We start from the raw sequence: 19,713 nt of genomic DNA on the forward strand, positions 1-19,713 counted from the left end.
GGGTCGTACATCATATTCTGTCACTTGATAACTGGCATTGCTTCATCAACCCTTTACCAACAAGTTATACATTTCTGGGTCCTGAAGCTGGAAACTTTTTTTTTTTAGGGGGGAGAGGGAGGGCATCCACATTTATCCAGAACAGCAAAAGCACAGAGAGCTTCAGCCCTTTAGAAGTATATTGATTCCAACATAAGGAAACATGGGAAAGATTGAGCTGGGAGAAGTCTTCAGAAAGATCTTGACAGTCAACCTCTGGTGGGGTACACAGAAAGAAAACATAAAGAGGTCTCCGAGAATGCTCCCAGTGCCACAAACTTGCTTTTATGTGTTAAAGTGGATGCAAGGCAGCCCACTCTGAGGAGATCATCTTAGTGTGGCTAACTCTTGGTAAGGAAATTCCTGGGGATTCAGGGATGGATAGTGGAGAGGTCAAGGTTTGGGGAGAGGGAGAGAGAGCTCAGTGGGGTATTTTGCCATAGAGCCCATCAGTCAAAGCAGCTCTTTGCTCCAGGGGAACTGATCTCTGTAGCCTGGAGATCAGTAATTCCAGGAGATTGCCAAACCACCTCTGGAAGTTGGAAATATGTTGAGAGACAGAGACAGAGAAAGAGACAGAGAGTTCTTGTTCTCTGCACAAGTCATCCAAGCTACTTGGGGTGTTATAATGAGAAACGCACAACCTAGGTGTAAACTGCACGGAGTTTTTATTCCAATCCCAGGTTGATTCAGTCCCTGCCATCTACACAGAATGCAATTTCCGTTTTGATTTTGGGCAATTTAAATTTTCCTTCTGCAACAAGGATTGATCCAGAGTGACCCTACCTTTATTGTGCGATATCTTAGAGTGCTTTTAATGCTCAATATTTTAAGAATCAAATTGAGAAAGGAGGCTGTTTTGAATCTGGGCTTTGCTCCATGGTAGAGAACCCCTGATTGGCCAAAGCTGCTCATGTGACAAGCTTGCCTTAAAGGAGAAGCCCCTAATTTCTCTCAACTTCTGTCGGTCTTGGATTTTTTCCCCCTCCTCTGCCTTCTTCGATCCTCTCTCCCCCTTCCAAGAAAAGAAAGAGGCTCCCTGCTTGGCTCCTTTCCTTCAAGAAAATAAAGAAAGAGGCTTGGCTCCCCCCCTTCTTAACAACCCTAACCACATGCAAAACACTTTTCTGTTTCAATGGGGGGAGGGGAAGAGGAAGACCTGAGTTCAAATCAATCTGAATTCAACAGGATTGACAATGGAATAAACAAAGTAAGTGCACACTCTGCCCTAGAGAGAGCCAAGCTGGACTGCCCATCTTCCCATGATGGGTAAATTGTCCATTTGGAAGGGGCTGTGGCTCAGTAGGATGCTTGACTGCATCATGACTAGGAGTTCTCAGCAACTCTAGTCAGAGGTAAGGCAGACTGTTCTCCTGGCAAGAGGTGGTGCTGAGCGGTGCATCAGTGCTGCAGGGATCTCAATAGATTTGGGCTTTGCAGCATCCCAGAGGAAGTTTCCAAAACAGAAGAGAGAGCTCAACTGCACTGACATCATGTAAATTTCTAATCTGAAAGGTGCCATAAAATCCAAATTGAAACTTCTCTGTAAATGGAGGGTAAAGTGATTAATTTTATTACCCAATGTCTTGGACTTTGGATCCTTCTTGGCATTGCCTTCGCCAGCCCTGATAACTGATTTTCTCCAGCAAGACAAACAAGAGATTAAAGACAAGACATGTACTTTACCAGTACCAATAGATTACAATGTTCTGTGCCGACCTGAGATTACAGAACAATTTAATGAGTCAATTACATTTACGAGCCATTGTGGAATTGCCAAGCGTTTTGCTTCTGCCCACGGAAGCTCCCCTGCCTTGTAGGTACACCCAACACTTTCCCTAGGAGAGCTGCTGGAACTCCTGGTGCCTTTGCATGAAAAAATGGGGCAACAGAACTGACGCCGTATGTTGATCATATGTGTTTACTATATTGTTAAATGATTGTTGAAGCCTAAGCTGAGCCACCCCAGACTGTATGTGGGGGCTCACAGAATGGGAGGTTCTCCATCTCTCCTCTGCATGTAGAAAATCAACCTAGATGTCTCGTTGACACCTAGTTTTCTGAGTGCAACGGATGGTTTTGGACAGAGGCGTTCGTCAGACAACCGTTTATGCACTGGGAAAGCTGAGGCTTGTTTTCAAAATCAGGATTTAGTTTCTGAAATAACCAACGGGCTTCTGTTAGTGTCTGTCCTTAAGCAGTTTGTTTTGAGCACTGCAAATAATATAGAAAATTGGTTGGGATTCTATCATGTACCATATCTGTTTGTGACAAATTTGGTTTGGGGGAATTAGCGAGCAGGCCATTTTAAATGTCAGCCACCCCATCTCCATCCAACCTCTTGCAGTTTCGTTGTAGAAGTAATTTCCCCTCCTTAGCCGGAGTCTTACTGGAATTGCTTCAGGTACTTATTGAGTTTGAAGCACTGCTATCATGTTATATATATATATATTTAAAAATCAAAAAAGGTTAATAACTGCCCTGTTATAGCTCCTACAGAGAGGTTTGGCAGTACAGCTGTCATGGAGGGGAAAGGCCGTCAGTTGGGAGGATCTCTGAGGAGTTGTCTGCCAATTGATTAAGGGGACTGTTGCAAGTTAAGAGCTGGAAAGAGAAAATGTAGGCTGTGTTAAGCTACTCAGGTTGTCACAAGAACAGTCCGTCTGAGGAGGAGGGAATCTACAGGGAAGCTCTCGGCTGACAGCACTGGAGGCAGCTCCCTCAGGCGGTGGATTTGGGGTGAAGGCTGCTGGATTCCCATTCCCCAAATAAGAGGGGCCTAATTTGCATAGTATGCAAGTCATTGGTGAAGGATGCCAATCAAGAACTTCAAGGCCTCCTTGGCTACCTGTTGCTTCATGTCCGATCCTGGTAACTCTCACAACAATTGAGGAAAGGATCAGCAGAAGCAATTTTTTAAGTGGTCTGTTTGTACAAGTTTGGATTGGAATGCCTCACAGGATGCAGGTCCCAACCTACCCAATTTGATACTGTCCTCCTCTTTGGTTTTCCTGAAGTTGCCAGCCGGATGCAGGTCCCAACCTCCCCAGGCTTCGCCTCACCCTCACCCCTCCAGTGTCCAGATATTTCTCAACCCTGAACTGGCAGTCCTACCAGTTTGGTGTAGTGGTTAGGAGTGCGGACTTCTAATCTGGCATGCCAGGTTCGATTCTGCGCTCCCCCACATGCAACCAGCTGGGTGACCTTGAGCTCACCACGGCACTGATAAAACTGTTCTGACCGAGCAGCGATATCAGGGCTCTCTCAGCCTCACCCACCCCACAGGGTGTCTGTTGTGGGGAGAGGAATGGGAAGGTGACTGTAAGCCGCTTTGAGCCTCCTCCGGGTAGGGAAAAGCGGCATATAAGAACCAACTCTTCTTGTTCTTGTTCTTGTTCTTGTTCTTGTTCTTGTTCTTGTTCTTGTTCTTGTTCTTGTTCTTGTTCTTGTTCTTGTTCTTCTTCTTGTTCTTCTTCTTGTTCTTCTTCTTCTTCTTCTTCTTCTTCTTCTTCTTCTATGGATTCCTATGCCCTAAATGTTTCCTCATCATGCAATTTCTGGGGTTTCTCAAAGCATGAAGAATGTTTCAGGGGTTTCTCAATGGTAAAAAAGTTGAGAAAGGCTGCTTTAGACGAAATCTGGACAGCGAACCCCATTGTTTAAGGCCCCCATGCTTCTAAGGCCAACTATATTCATAAACAGCAGCTGCATTGCTGTGCGTATGGGAAAGTAGGAGTTTTGGAAAGTCAATTAAAAGAAAGGGGTCATTCAACCTTCCAACCAAAACATCTGCCTTATGAAATACAGAAAACAAAAACTGGGGTGGGTGGGGTGGGGTGGGGTGGGGGAGTAAAGCATAATTCACACAATCTTCATGGCTCTTCCCCTCAGTTGCACAATTATCTCTTCATGACCATTAGCTTTGTACTTGATGCCTGATGAAGTCACAGGAGGATATTAACGTGCCATTATTTCACAACTTTGTTGCAATAAATCTAACCTTTTTCCTATGAGGTCTGTGATACCTCTTCATATTTAATTATGCCCTTCCCTAGATGTAAAACAAAGTGCTGGAGAGAAAGGAGGAGAGTGATTTTACTCAGCTAAACAGTGAAGACAATCGGAGCAAGAAATTACAGGGTTGATGGGAAATGTTTTCAATAAAGTGCTCCCCCCTCCTTCCCTCTCACAGAAGTTCATGACCATTAAATCTCCAGATTGTTGTTTTATCTAATTCCAGCTTTGTGAATGTATTGGAGTTCTCTGTTTGAGATGCTTCAACTTCTTGGCAGAAATCCAGTTCCTCAGGAAGACTGCGATGGATGGGATAAGAATACCTGTGACTTTCATCTCGTTTATAAATGGATGTGGAAACAAAGGTGATGGCAAAGGATGCATGCCAAAGGGCTCTGCCAAAGCTTCTCTAACCTCTTCCATCCATACTGCTCCTTGCAGGTAGGATTCCTTCCCTCAGGTACATGGAGACTTGAATGGGCAGGATGGCTGTATGGTCTCAGCAGTATGTGTAGGCCACAGGTTGGATTATTCCCAGACTTTTCATTCATCCAATCATGAAGCTGATTCATATACATATATATCTTAAGACCAATGCCCGGAATATGGGGAGCAATTTTATTCGTATACCGCCATCTTGTATCTGTATTCATATTTTATATTGTTTGACTGTTCTATTGGGAGTATTTTAATTGAAATTCAATGATAAATAAATAAAATAATTAATTTATGCCATTACTGAGCCAAATCGTCATTATCAGAAAAAAATAATTGTACAACACATGTCGCTAGTATTTGAACCTCTCTGTTGACATTCCACAACTTTGCTCCTCAAGTGGATGGATTGTGTGACCTCAGTCTTGGTTATGTCAGAATTAAGTTAGCTAAGTGGGCACACTACGGCAATCTAATGAAACCGATGGGCAGTATTAGAGGGAATTGTCTTTAAACAATTAATGTATGGAGTTCACTGGCTCAAAATAGCTCCATGGTTATTAGCTTCAATGGTGTTTTAAGGTGAATAGACAAATTCATGGACAGGCCTGTCAATGGATATAAGGAACGATGACTGAGTGGGATCTCCAAATTCAGAGGCAGTATGTTTCTGAATACTGTACATATTGAGGCCTACCATATTGACCCCTAACTATAACTGGAGAAAAGTGTCCTCCGTGCTCTTCTTATAGGCCTTCAGAAACAAGATGCTGAACTAGACAAATCAGTGATGTGATCTAGCCAGGCTCTTCTTATTATTTTACATCCTTGTGGCGCTACGCCTTTTTAATAAAAAAAGATTTCTAAAGGGTGAAGGAGAAAGAGAAATGGGGAGAGATTAGGAGTGGTAGGACAAGTGGAGGAGAGAAAGAGATGGTATGTCTGTCATGCAGATTTATTATATTAAGATTCAGAATAGGTTCTGTTCTGCAGATTGAGTTAAAATAGCTTGTTCAAAAGCTTGAAGATTGATGTTTAGAGAAAAGTCCAATTTTGTATCTTGTTATGCTCCATCAGTTTTTCTTGTGGCCATTTGCTTTCTATCCCTTTTAACTGTTTATTTAAAGTCATCTTGATAGTGTCCATATGTTGTATGTGGCATGTACTACATATGTTGTAATAATCTATATGTAGATGTATTACTCATGGGTTTATCCATAAATAGCATGGTGGTGGAGGAAATGAGGCATTTTACAGGATGAGAAAAGCAGAATATGTCATTAAAAATTAAAGATATGGGTTTGAGACACATTATGGAGGAGAAAATGATAAAAATGGGGTTTGAGTTGAAATGACAGGAATGAAAAAAATTAAATAGTTATTGCTACTGTTAAAGCAGAATTAATTACTTCAAATTTCATGAAATTATTTTCCATTATTGTTAGTAATACTAAGTGGCTTTTTAAAATTACTGTTACTATTATGAATTATGTTCGAGTACTACTAAGAGTGGCCTTTCAGTCTCCAGAGGAGGGGAAACTGTTCACCCACCCACCACCATTGCGAAGGGTTCAGCGATGTCTAGGATTAAATTTTGGGATGGGTGGCTCAGTGAACTGCAGCGGAAGGGAAGGCCACTAAATTCTGCATGACAATGTCCATGGGTTGTTGGATGTCTGCCATTGCCTTTATGGGATATTTCCCACACCCTTTTCTTTTTCTCACCATTTGATATATATTTTTGGCCAATATACAATGATAGTTACACCATTCCTTGGCAAGTATTAACATACATTTCTTCATAAAACTTCCCACTCATCTCTACTCAATGCTCTGTTGATATGCCCAAATTATTGGCTCAATGCCTGGGAACTATATATTCCCAAGGGATTCACCGCACACAAGGTCCCCCCCCCTTCCACACCATACAGAGGTTGTTAATGTGGCATGTTTTCCAGGTTCTCTCACATGGCATCTGGGAAGCTGCTGCCTAGTAAGAATGTTGAAATCTGCCACAAGGGTCTTCAACTGGCTGCTTTATCGGGTAGATGTTATGTCGCTACACCCCACTGAGGTTCCCTTTCCTCCCAAACCCATGCTTTCCCAAAATTCCACCCTCAAATTTCCTAACCCAGAGTTGGCAACCCTAGAATCAACACTAGTAAAAGCTACGTTTAGAGTCAATCTTGATCTCCAAAGGTAAACTGCACTCACCTCTGGATAGCAGTTGTACAGCAGGATAATTTTGGATTCTGGACTAAATGCTTTTAGGTGGCGGGTTCCTTTTTATATGTTAAAATATACTTCCCATACAAAATTATAGCTTGTTCTGGGGTCTCGCTGTTAAACCCACGAATTCGAAACACCCCCCCCCCACCCCTAAATTCCACTTCAAAGTCTAGCCTGGATGGCAGGCATGTTGGGCGTACAGATCAACGTCTTTTTGCAGGTTTCCCCTTGGAAAGAAAGAATAAAGAAGTAAAGTTATAAAGACGGTTGGTTCTGAGTGTAGACAAAGTGTGTAATCAAGGCCAAGTTTGAACTCCAAAGATGGTGGCTTCTAAAAAGCCAAGCTCCAGCTTCGTCCCTCTAACCGATTTAAGTACGAATTAGGTGGGTCATAACATCTATCGGCCATAACATCTGCTTGTGCTAACGACCTTGCCTAGGCATATGACAGTCTTTTGGCTTTGAAGCTCTTTCCTGATCTGAACCCTGAGCGCACCTTTTTCTCACCAGTCAAATCTGCTGGGCAACTGCAAGGACTCCTTCTCACCTGTCAAAAAAAAAAAGTCACTGCACATCCCATTGTGTTGGCAGACGATGGTCTTCAGATCTAAGAAAACTGCAACCTTCTTGAAAGATTCTGACTTTCTTTGCGTCTCAGCAAACTTTATATCCGATCACTTTTTGATGAGAAGGGACTTGAAGGCAAACGGGAAGTAATGTGACAAGAAATGTCATCGCCTGGAGCAGTGAGAGATGAGAAGAAAAACCCAGCACTCCACCAGCGCTAGCTAACGAATATCTTCCCAGTTTGAATCATAGAATCACAGAGTTGGAAGGGGCCATACAGGCCATCTAGTCCAACCCCCCGCTCAATGCAGGATCAGCCCAAAGCATCCTAAAGCATCCAAGAAAAGTGTGTATCCAACCTTTGCTTGAAGACTGCCAGTGAGGGGGAGCTCACCACCTCCTTAGGCAGCCTATTCCATTACTGAACTACTCTGACTGAATTCCCCCCCCCCCGATATCTAGCCTATATCGTTGTACTTGTAGTTTAAACCCATTACTGTGCATCCTTTCCTCTGCAGCCAACAGAAACAGCATCCTGCCCTCCTCCAAGTGACAACCTTTCAAATACTTAAAGAGGGCTATCATGTCCCCTCTCAAACTCCTTTTCTCCAGGCTGAACATTCCCAAGTCCCTCAACCTATCTTCATAGGGCTTGGTCCCTATGGAAGGAAATCAAGTTGCCTCCCTTCTCCGCTTGAACTGGGAATATTAGGAACCTAATTTTGATATTTACTGAAAGCCAGTGTGGATTTGTCGTCACCAGGTACATACAAACTGCGCATGTTGGCAAGTGCGCTTTCAGTGCCCTTCAGAAGTAGATTTTTTGGATTTGCACAGGAAAATCCAACAGGAAGAGCACATTGAAAGTGTGTGCAATGAGCCTAGAATTGGAGAGGCCCACCTGCAGACTCCTGTATAGCCATAAAACTCCCTATGTGGTCATGAGCCATTCACTCTGCCAGCTTAATCTACCTCAAAGGGTGGTGATAAGGATAAAAAGGAAGAGCCACCTATGCTATTCTGAGCTCTGTGGGGTAAAAGGAGATTGGCTCCAACAAGAAGTTACTGGGCATAGAGTGCCTGGGACATTGTGGAAAGGTGAGCTATAAGCAATTTAAATGAAGGAAGAAGAAAGTTTGGAAGGGCATTTGGCAAATCTTGACTTCAGCATGGTCTGATGGGATATGGGGATGGTCTGATGGGATATTGCAGAAAACCTTTCCTTTGTTAATTTGTAATGTTCTCTTTCGGCAGGGAGTTGAGTTCATTCCTGCCCCCCCCCCATTTTTCCTGCCATCCTCTGTCTTTAAGGGTTGGCACCTGAAGATCTGCTATTACAATTGAACTCCAGACTATGAAGATCAGTTCCCTTAGAGGAAATAGCTGCTTTGGAAGATGAACACTAAGGGATTATACTCTGCTGAGGTCCTTTCCCCTTCTCACACTTGCCCCCCCCCCTAATCTCCAGGAATTTTCCAACCCAGAATTGGCAATGCAATTGGAGAAGAGTCTGGTAACCAGCAGGGTATTGGGAAGATGAGCGGATGACATCATCCATTTTGCCAATGCCATGACATCATGTTGTCCCTGGAAGTGACAATCCATAGCTCTAGGAGATCAAGGTGATCTCTGCTTGAAACCCTGGGAACTTGCTGCCAATCAGTGTAGATAATGCCAAACTCGACAGACAAATGGTCAATTTCAGTATAAGGCAGTTGCTTATGTCTGTGTGACTGCAGCACACTTTCAATAAAATGGACTTGCTGGATCTCTTGGAATGTCTCAGAAGATGCCGAGACACACCTCTGGGTGTGAATATGCTCTGATATGTACAGATATGGGGAAATCCTTGGAAAAAACCCCTCAATTTCACTGTTAGGCTGTTATCTCCAGCTTACTCAACGGTGCACTTGATATCTCTCCATGTGAAACCAATGTGGTAAAAGTCATCTTGTTGGGAAGACACCATATAACATTATGAGTAATGAGGCTGACTTACATAGGAATGAATCATTCTTTGCCTTTCTTTTTAGTATTTGTTCAGGAGGACCTGTAATTCCACCATTAGCTCGTTGGCTAATTGTTTTTCAAAGTGCTAAATTTAATTCCTTTTACAAGAAGCTAACCGTACAAATCACATCCTAATTGCAACACGGGAGCAAAGTTCAAGGCTGTTCTCCTCTGCCCCCAGTCTCCACCCAGTCTCTCCAGTGCAAATAACAGGCTTATCTACAGAACTTTCTAGGTTCTGTAGTCCTGGGAGATCTGTGAACTGTTGCTCAAGAGCAGAGCTGAAAACCTTGAACCCACAGGACTAGCTGAAACAGGTTACTGGCCTTTGGCTGTGGTATCTTTTTTTCCATGGTTCATTTGTCATTTGGAATGGCTGCCAAGTGTGTAGAGATCTGATCTCTTGGAAATAGTGAATGGGGTCACTGGAGGTTGCTGGGGAGTTTCCAAAAGTCCAACCTTTCTAGCCCTGCCAGATCAAAATGAAAAGACGTTTCTGGAGTGAGGCTGCATCATGGATTAGAGGCAGTGGGCTCAGGACCTTCTGAAAAGGTTGGGCATGGGACAAGCACGGAGCATGACTGAGAATGACATTGGACTTGTTTGATTTTAATAGCCATCCGTCTTTTTGATGTTGTGTCTCTTCTGCGAGGATTGAACCTGTGTTTTTGTATCAGTTTCCCTCTCGGCTTGCCCATGAAAATTGAACACATTTTCAATATAGTAAGCCTCCAATGGCCCTGACTTGGACCTTTTATGCACTGGGAACTTCACTGCTCGAGTTCCTGTGCAGGAGCAAAAATCGTCGGCAGATGAGGTGCACCGGGCCAAGTGCTCCCCCATGTGGGTGCAGGAAGAGGAACCTGCCATGACTAAAACTCCAGCCTGCAGCCTGGCATGAAACCTCCAGTGCATAAACGGTCTTGGAAATCCAGGGCAGCACAATCTCATCAGATCTTGAAAGCTAAACAGGGTCAGTCCTGATTAGCAATTGGATAGGAGACAGCCAAGGAAGTCCAGGGTTGCTGTGTGGAGGCAAAACCACATCTGAAGAGAAACAGCTGGAGATGGTTGCATCACTTATTCCAAATTTGATCAAGATGTAACCTGGGGGATAGAGCAACTAATGGTGTTCTTGATAGTCCATCACCCTGTGGTGTGGCAAAGAAATGGAATCCCACATGAGACTTCTCAGATGAAGTGGAAAGCCATGCTTAATGCTCAGAAGCTAGGACGAAAGAAGCAGGTATAGATTCCACCTTAGTAGTATTCCTGAAGAAGCAATTTAATTTAGGATTGTGTTCTTTGGAAATGGATCACCAGAGCCTTAGGCACAGAGGTCTTCTCCGGAGTCCTTTAACTGGAGAAGACAGGAATTGAACTTGATACCTACTACATGGAGAGCATACAGTCTCCAACTGAGAGACACTCCATCCACATTAATTTCTGAAGCAACTTTAGAGGAAGTTTTACATTTCATTCCCACTATAATATAAATTTGATACTCAAAAGGTACTGAGAAAGGGGGGCAAATCTGTTGAATGTCAGCATTTTCACATATTATTTCCAGTTATAGAAACCTTTTGGTTTCTGAACTGCTTTTAACGGATGAAGCCATTCCAACATAGCACCTGTTCCTTCTACCATCCTTCCTGGATCCTGTTTCCTTGCACGTTAAGTCCTGGGTCACAGAGCTTGACGTGCAACCCAAATATGCAAGCACAATGGAAATGAGCTATAAAGTTGGAAGAGAAAGTGGAACCTATCGACCAAAATATAGACATTTCCTCATCCCTAAGCAAAATTCAGTACTCTGATTTGGAGGAACATATATAAACAAAGGGTTCTCACAGGGCTTTTGTGCAAGGAAACAGCATGATCCCCAGTATAGCATTTTGGCTCCCTTTTCTTCCGCAGAAAAAAAAAAAGGATGGATACATCCTCCCCAAGTATCCATCTTATACAGTGAAGTATAAATCACTGAATTCTGGGGCTAACCCAGCACAAAGATGGGTTCTAATAGTAGGACATGTCCTTATATACTGGATCTGTGCAATCCCCAAATTGTTGATCAGGTTACTAGTAACTACCAACAACAGCTTGTCAAGAAAGATCTTGAAAAACAGCTTGCAGTTGGTGTGGGCTGCCAGATTAAAATGAGCCACAATTTATGTGTCGGATTTCTACATTGGGTCAATTTTGTAACTACTCTTCTGAGATCAGAATTACTACATAACATATTGCCCAATCTATTCCCTTTGAAACTGAAATCTCTCCCCCTCTTCCAATTATATAAATGGAATTGCTCTTTCTCTCCTCTCTGCTTTGATTGCCTCTTTAACTGTGGGGTCATTCCCCCACCCTTGCCTGCAAGGGTGCAATTACTCTTAGGAGCAAACTTGTTTCTGTTTGGGTGGAGAGATTGTGTAAACCTGTTGCCAAGGTGTTGGCTGGGTGAATCAATTGCATAATGCTTTGTTTTAAATATATACTTAAGGGGGGCCAGCTCTCCACTCTGAAATGAGAGAACTTGGTTTGTTTCATGGGAGAAAAAGATTATTTTCTGAAACATGGAAGCTTAGTACCAACTTGTCAAACATCTTCTGTACAATATGGATAAGGGACTGGTACAATTATTCAGACAACCTCAGCAGGTTTTTAGGATTCCAGGAATTATAGGGATGAATGGAATTCCCCCTGATTTGAGATTCTTCTTGGTGCTGCATTTCACTCTCCTCAATTTTGGCTTAATTTTGGAAACTTCTAAATTTCTTTCTTGTATTATGCACAATGTGTTGCAGCTTCCAGTTCTCTCATTTCAATTGCTGTGTAGGACCGTTTATGCATTGGAGGTTTCATACCAGGCTGAAGCCTGGAGTTTCAGTCGTTGCCCTGCCTCTTCCTGCCCCCCCCCCACAGGGGAGCATTTGCCCCGGTGTGCCTAATCTGCCCCCGATTTATGCTCCTGCACGGGAGCTGGGGCAGTAAATTTCCCAGTGCAGAAACGGTCTAAGGAGGGTTTTATGTGTTTTTATGCTCTGGGTTTTTATCGGCTTTTTAATGGCTTTATGTTTTATCCTGGTTTCATTTTGTGAGCCACTTCAGAAGAGATGGCATATGAATGTTCTAAATTAAAAAAAAACAAATATACTTCTGGCACCCGTTGCAACCTGGTGGACTTGTGTGCAATCACAGAACCTGACCACAAAAAGGGAAATTGTGTGATTCTATAAGTGACTGCAGCAAGATTCTTTTTGTGCAGAATTTCATCAAAGCACTCTTGCATGAAATTCCACATACTGGTAAAATACCACACAAAACAATCTTTTTACAATTCATGATATATACCAAAACAATCTTTGATGCAACTGTATTTGGTAATACCGCACTGAAATTACTAGTTTACATTGTTTTGTCAAAGTTCGTGTGCATACCGATGATATCAAAAGGAAAGCATGACAAATGAGCCAGGGGAACTGAAAGCCAAAACAAATTGCTCATGGACAATGCTCTGTACAGAATTCATGCATTAAAAAAAAAAAGAAACAGTAGACATTTCCTAAAGCATTAGTTCCATTGAAGAAGCAAGAACGAGTCACTGATCTAGGGCAAAATCCAGACAAGAATTTTGGAAGCCTCCCTAAAGGTGCTAATGGATACAGAGGATCGATTACGATGTCACAGAGGATGCTGGAGCACAAGCCCTCGAACTGCCCACTAGAGACATAGCTGAGCATAAGACACTGCCAACTTTGAACATCATGCGCTGCTGTCTCTGTTTCTTGAAGGACAAAATCCCTACTGTCGAATGAAGATAGAAGTCCAGATTTTATATAGCAGTACTGTAAAAGGAGTCAAAATTCTTCATTGAAGCATCCTGCCCATGCCAATCCCTTCAATGCATGTGGATGCGTGGGTGAAATGGTTTTATTATGAGATGGTTTTATTGTCCATTGCAGTGCAGCATGGTGAGACAGGAAGGCATCCATATGTTGCCGAGGCAACCAGCGGATGCCTTCTGTCATGCCTCACTCAGCTGTGTGTTAATAGAGAATCATGGAAGAGAAATAGATAGTCCAATTGCCTTGGGATGATGATGATGATGATAATATTTATTCTTGTCGCCTGCCCTTCTCACCCAGTGAAGAATGATGCAATAAATGGGATAATGTTACAATGCTGTATCAATGCCATCCAATTTGGCATCACGATGACATCACTACGGGCACGTCTAAGTAATCCTTTCTGGGTTAATCCTTTGCTATGTCCCTCACTTGCCCTCAATTACCCTCACTGACCTGCCCAGAGGTCTTTTGGGGCAATGAAGGCAATTTAGAGCGATGGGAATAGGTGAGAATTTCGGCAGGAAGTGCCAAAAGGAAGTGTTGCAAATGAGAGGCAATATTTTGGCCCTGACAAAAATGTTCATGCAAAAAAAAACACATACACACACACACAAGTTATAGACTGTGATAAAATTTGACTGGACTCCTGCCCTCCTCCTCTTTGTCCTACAGAGTGGAATGAGAGGTAGGTGCTCTCCTTGTTTGTGCTGCAGGTCAAAGCAGGTGCAGATAAGGAATCGCGAGCCAGAAGCATCTCAAGGCTGTGGAGCCTCCCGATGGCTGTCCCTGTAATGCTGATTTTCAAATAAGCTTCTTTAGCACTATGGGTAGGGGGGAATCATTAGATCCGAAGGCCCCATTTCCACAATGTTGTTGTTAGGTGTGAAGGTGTGTCCGACCCATCGTGACCCCATGGACAATGATCCTCCAGGCCTTCCTGTCCTCTACCATTCCCCGGAGTCCATTTAAGTTTGCACCGACTGCTTCAGTGACTCCATCCAGCCACCTCATTCTCTGTCGTCCCCTTCTTCTTTAGCCCTCAATCGCTCCCAGCATTAGGAAGTCCTTCCTTCTCATGAGGTGGCCAAAGTATTTGAGTTTCATCTTCAGGATCTGGCCTTCTAAGGAGCAGTCAGGGCTGATCTCCTCTAGGACTGACCGGTTTGTTCGCCTTGCAGTCCAAGGGACTCGCAAGAGTCTTCTCCAGCACCAGAGTTCAAAAGCCTCAATTCTTTCCACAATAGATTTATATAAATAGCAGATCTCTCCCCTGCGCTGCTAGCTGAGCAGACAACACTGGCCTTGACAGAGCAGTCACCTGACTCATGTGTTCAAGTTATGAATGAAGACATGAGACTGTGTAGAATCCTGAGTGTAATTTGTGGGGGCACATCAGATTAAAAAAACCATGCTGTGATAGGGAAGGGTGGAAAGACAAAAGGCTAGATGACATTGCTATGTGTGCAGTGGCAGAATTAAAGCTACCTCTGTCCTGGGTCATTTACTTCCCCCACCTGAGAGATGTTGCTTCATTACCCAACAACATAACAAATAATTTTAAATGCCTTTGTGGACAACGGGATGCACTGGATTAGTTGCTTGTATAAATACAAGATTGCTTGTAAAAAAATAAAGCTTTTTTAGATTGAGATTAAAATACTTGAGATTGGGAATTAAAATCCATCAAAATAGGGTTGCCAACCCCCCCAGTGAGGGCAAGGAATGCCCCACCTCCTGCTTCTTTTACCCACTGCCCCTCGGAGTGGTGGTGGGAGACAATTGCCCCTCCCACTCATAACAAATGCCCAGCCTCATGTCATTCTTGGTACAAACAAACAAACAAACTTGGAAGTAATTTGATAGTTCTAAGAATAAAAAAACTTTATAGAGTTTCCATTGAGGTTTTGGTGATTCCTAAAGCTACTTATGTCACATTTTCTCCCCCTGATGTAACACTGCAGTTTGTGTCATGGCCCTCAATATTCCCACGACAATCCTCCCATTGGTTGCTGGGCAGAGGTAACCTTACATAAATCAATCACGGAGGTGTGTGACAATTTACAACTCTCCCCCTTCCAGAATTCTCTCTGCTTTCAGGAGCTTGTGCAGGCTCATTTTGAGCATTCTCCCCCATTCCCCTCCCTTTTACCTCATGATTCACAGCCCCCAACACCTCTCTTTCAAGAGCACTTTCAAACTTCATCAGATTTTTTTGGGGGGGGGGCATTTTTCAGCATACTTATTTCCAGGGTTACATATTTAGGTTTAAGTTGTCCCTAAGTAACTATGAATGCCAGCATAATTGTTATGCATAATATGGAAGGCCCAAATTCTTTAGATCAGAGGCACTGTGAATAAGCAACTGTGAATTCTTTAGGTCAGAGGCACTGTGAATAAGCAACACAAAAGCCTAATGGGTGTTCTGAATGCCTTGAGATCTGCAATCCTAGAATCAGAGCCATCAAGATACAAACTTCTGATGCTCATTGACAACAAGAGCATCTTCCCTGATATCACCCATATCCAACCTGAACATCACTTGAATCAATCCCATGACATTCTCTGTTTCATGGGCCCCCAGTAATTCATCCCCTACACTCTTTCTCTTGTGGGAGCCCTCTTCTTATAAGGCCTCTGATCCAAGCACAGATTAGTTTCTAGCACACTTAGCTTCACCTTGGATTCTATAGCATGGATTCACTGTGGTCTAGAATGGGAACTGACAGGTCTTAATTCTGGCGCTGAAAATCATCTTGGGTCAATCTCTTTCCCAGCCTAACCCTCCCAGGGTGGTTTTATGCGTATAAAACAAAGGAGCACGTTGGTGCATATTTTTGACACCATTTCAGCTCAGGATGTGAACTGATTATATATTGCTTAAGTAATTGGGACCATAGTCTCTGTTGTCTGGGATTCATAAGGATACCACCAAAACCATCCTTCCGTTGGAAGAGCCCTGTTGGATCCGACCAGTAGCCCATCTAGGGGCTGAGAGAGCCCTGAAATTACTGCTCTGTGAGAACAGCACTATCAGGGCTATGACAAGGTCACCCAGATGGCTGCATGTGGAGGGATGGGGAATCAAACCCAGCTCGCCAGATAGAAGCTGCAACTCTTAACCACTACACCAAATTTTAGTTAATGTTGCAAGCCAGCTTGGGCCATGTTTTATGGTTTGAAAAAGATTTATTGATGGCCCTGCAAGGGTTTCTCTAACAAGACGGAATTAATTATTTTTAAAATATTTTTTAAAGTTTGTTAAACATTTATTGGGTAATATGACCATATATGGCAATTTCCTCCATCACCCTCTCATCCCAAGATGGCCAATGATGGGTCTGGAGTGGGTGGGAAGGGGAGGAACCCTAGGTGGACATGTCCACAGCTCTGCTTCCCAACCATATTCTGCATGATCATGCTGCTTCTTGAGTTGACTCAGAGCCCAAAGACTTTCTAGGGTTTCTCAATGGTAGAAAACTTGAGAAAGACTCCACTACACCATACTGCATTGGGATGCAGGTCCTTTGAATTTGACTAAGCTCTTCTGCTAGCACCAGAAGTCAACAGAAGGGAATGATTATTTGGTACAAATCCCTATCAGCTGGGTGCCACAGGCTCATCCTTGGTCTCTTCACATTCTAACTCACTTTAGTAGATTATTCTGAAGACGAAAAGGGGGGAAACTCCAGTGTTCACCTCCCTAAGGTCCTCTGAGGCTGAGTCATGACTATAATAAACAAATAAGCCTGCCTTTTGCTTTTCAGCTAATACCTGATGACACTCTTATTAACACCTATTTGCCAAACTGGGAGCTGCATTGCTACTTGTAGCTTGCATCAGGTTGACATGTTGCATTTTTCCTTTAGGGCCAAAGAAGTTGCATCCCTTTGATCCTGGAATATAGCAAGCAAGGGCAGGTCATTAATTGTTGCTAGTAATTATTTTGGCCCACACTTAAGCAGTCTTGGTTACTCAGCCTCTGGGCGTATCTTTGCATAATTCCCTTTGGTTGACAACACACAGTCTTACAACCCACATGCCGGTAAAGAGACAGACAATCTTCTTGCGGTAGATCCCATGCACATTGCCAGTCTTGGTTCATTTCCTCAGTTGTCTGTCTGCAGGGATTAATTGGTTGGCCTAAAAAGGAATTTGCTATTTTAAGATCTCTCCACTCTTTCTCTCCCTCTCAGCTAAATGTAATATTTGGAAGCCAGACATGAATCCATTCCAGAACGCCAATGCTCTTTTTATGAGCTCTGCCGTCCAACTGCTGATTTGTACTTGCAGTTTGCTGAGTCAGCATCCACCTCGGTCCATCGTGCTCCAAGATTTCATTTGCAAAATAGAAGACACCAGGAGAGCCAGCTTGGTGTACTGGTTAGAAGTGAGGACTTCTAGTCTGGCGAGCCACGTTTGATTCCGCGCTCACCACAGCACTCATAAAGCTATTCTGAATGAGCAGTAATATCAGGGCTCTCTCAGCCTAACCTCCCTCACAGGGTGTCTGTTGTGGGGAAAGGGAAGGTGATTGTAAGCCGTTTTGAGACTCCTTCGGGTAGAGAAAAGCAGCATATAAAAACCAACTCTTCTTCTTCTTCAGTAATCTCAGGGCTCTCTCAGCCTCACCTCCCTCACAGGGTGTCTGTTGTGGGGAGAGGAATGAGAAGGCAAATGTAAACAGCTTTGGAACTCCTTTGGGTAGAGAAAAGCGGCATATAAGAACCAACTCTTCTTCTTCTTCTTGATGCATCTTCAGTCTGCAGCTTCTTGCTTCACAGACTCCAGAAAGGCCTAGCACCATCTTTGGATGAGTTGGGCAACAAGTTCAGCAGAACAATGAGTTCAGCAGAACAGGTACATCTTGAGGAACTGAGACTATTCATCACCTGTGGAAATGCACCGACAAGTGTTTCACCGATGGAGCTTCTCTACTGGAGATTTCTGCACATTTTCTCCATCAGACCTGGGTGGCTGCCATTTCTCCATCCTCCACCTTCCTATCTGTCTGCATCTTACACATGTTGTGAATCAGGGACAGAATGGCACCTGCTGGGTTTCCTGGGTTTTGCTTGCTTTTTGATTCTTAGGGATGAAATCCGAAGGGTCTTGAGAAAGGCACTTTATGTAGCTCCCTTCCAGCTAATAGACTAGTAAAAATTCGAGGTCATCCTGGGCAGGTGTGTCCCAGTCATTCGCTTTTAGTTCAGCCATAACTGGAGAATTCTTAGGTCTCTGGACTTTCAGGCAGGCCTGGATCTGTTTGCTCTCAATGCATCTCTGCTTCTAACTCTGGCCATGATTCACTCATCATACCACGATGTGCCCCTGTTCATCCTCCATGCAAAGAGGAACTTCTGCCTGAATGGGGGCTTTGTTGACTAGATAAATGAACACACAAATGCCTCTCTGTTGACCAAGTTTGCATGGGGTTTGCATCAGTGAGATGATGCAAGGTGACAAGGAAGTGCCTTTGGTGCTGTTTGATCTGTGGCAGCTCATCTGCAGGCGCCAACCATCCGAGGGAGTAAATAGCCCATGGGGGGATTGACTCAAAACTGGCACAATGAGTTTGATCCTTACATATGTCATTCTTGGGGATTGCACCATCAATAAATAGGTCCTTAAATATGTCATTCGTGGAGATTGCACCATCAATGAAATCTGTTTTGTAAACAGTTCTTAGGGAGATCCAAACAGGTGTCACAAGCAGGGCGAGGTACTACTGAATAGGTCCAGTCTTGTATTACCCTTGGTGGCATACAGGTCTACACCAGTGCCTGATGAAAGGAGCTTTGACTCTTGAAAGCTGATGCCCTGAGACTCTTGTTCATCTCTAAGGACTGGACTCAAATCTAACCATTCTGTTGCAGATCAACATGGCGGCCCTCTGAAACAGGCCTGAATCCAGTCTAATATCACTTTAAATGACGTCTGAAAATGATATGGGACAGACAAGCCACTGTCCATGCCAGAACACTGAAGGGTTCCAGTATTCTATCTCTGTGGCACTAAAGTTACCTTTACTCTGCATCAGCTGGAGCTTCTGAACATTCACAAGGCAAGGAAGATTCTCATCCATGTAGATTTTATAGTTAAATGGAAGTACACTCAAAGGGGCATGCTGTTTTTGTTGCTTCAAATGTGCAGAGCCAAGGTGAAAGGCTTTTGCTTTGAAAAAGTCTACCGCAATGGATCTGGTTTACGCAGAAAAGGTTACAGTGAACGTAACTGAGAATGTGAACTAATAATTGGCAAACGTGCCATTAATCAGCCCCCTTTAATTGCTTTTTATCTAAGGTTGTCTTATCAAAGTTCATAAAGCAAAGCCTGTTGTAGAATGAAGCGGGGAAAGGGCTCTACTAAGCTGAAGCCAAAATTAATATTTGCCTGTTGGGTCAGGGTTCTGTGTTGCATCAGAAGCATGAAAGGAGGGATCATTGTGCATTCTCCATGTGTGCACTAATTCCTACAGCCCACCACTTAGCCAGGGGAAGAGACAGGCCTTGGATGGAGTGACACAATCATGCACAAACCTATCATCATTCATGCGGATTCCCCTGTGGGCGAGGAA

General features: G+C 43.5%; 1 long non-coding RNA gene across 1 annotated transcript; it reads left to right on the top strand.

The window, feature by feature from the left end:
* Nucleotides 1-1,837: 1,837 nt before the first annotated feature.
* On the top strand, nt 1,838-19,178 carry LOC143823442 (uncharacterized). Its single transcript, XR_013226482.1, has 3 exons — nt 1,838-1,941; nt 4,280-4,494; nt 19,013-19,178. It is a non-coding gene; the product is annotated as an uncharacterized LOC143823442 (long non-coding RNA).
* Nucleotides 19,179-19,713: the final 535 nt, after the last annotated feature.

Source organism: Paroedura picta, chromosome 14 (assembly GCF_049243985.1).
Source record: "Paroedura picta isolate Pp20150507F chromosome 14, Ppicta_v3.0, whole genome shotgun sequence".
NCBI lineage: Eukaryota > Metazoa > Chordata > Lepidosauria > Squamata > Gekkonidae > Paroedura > Paroedura picta.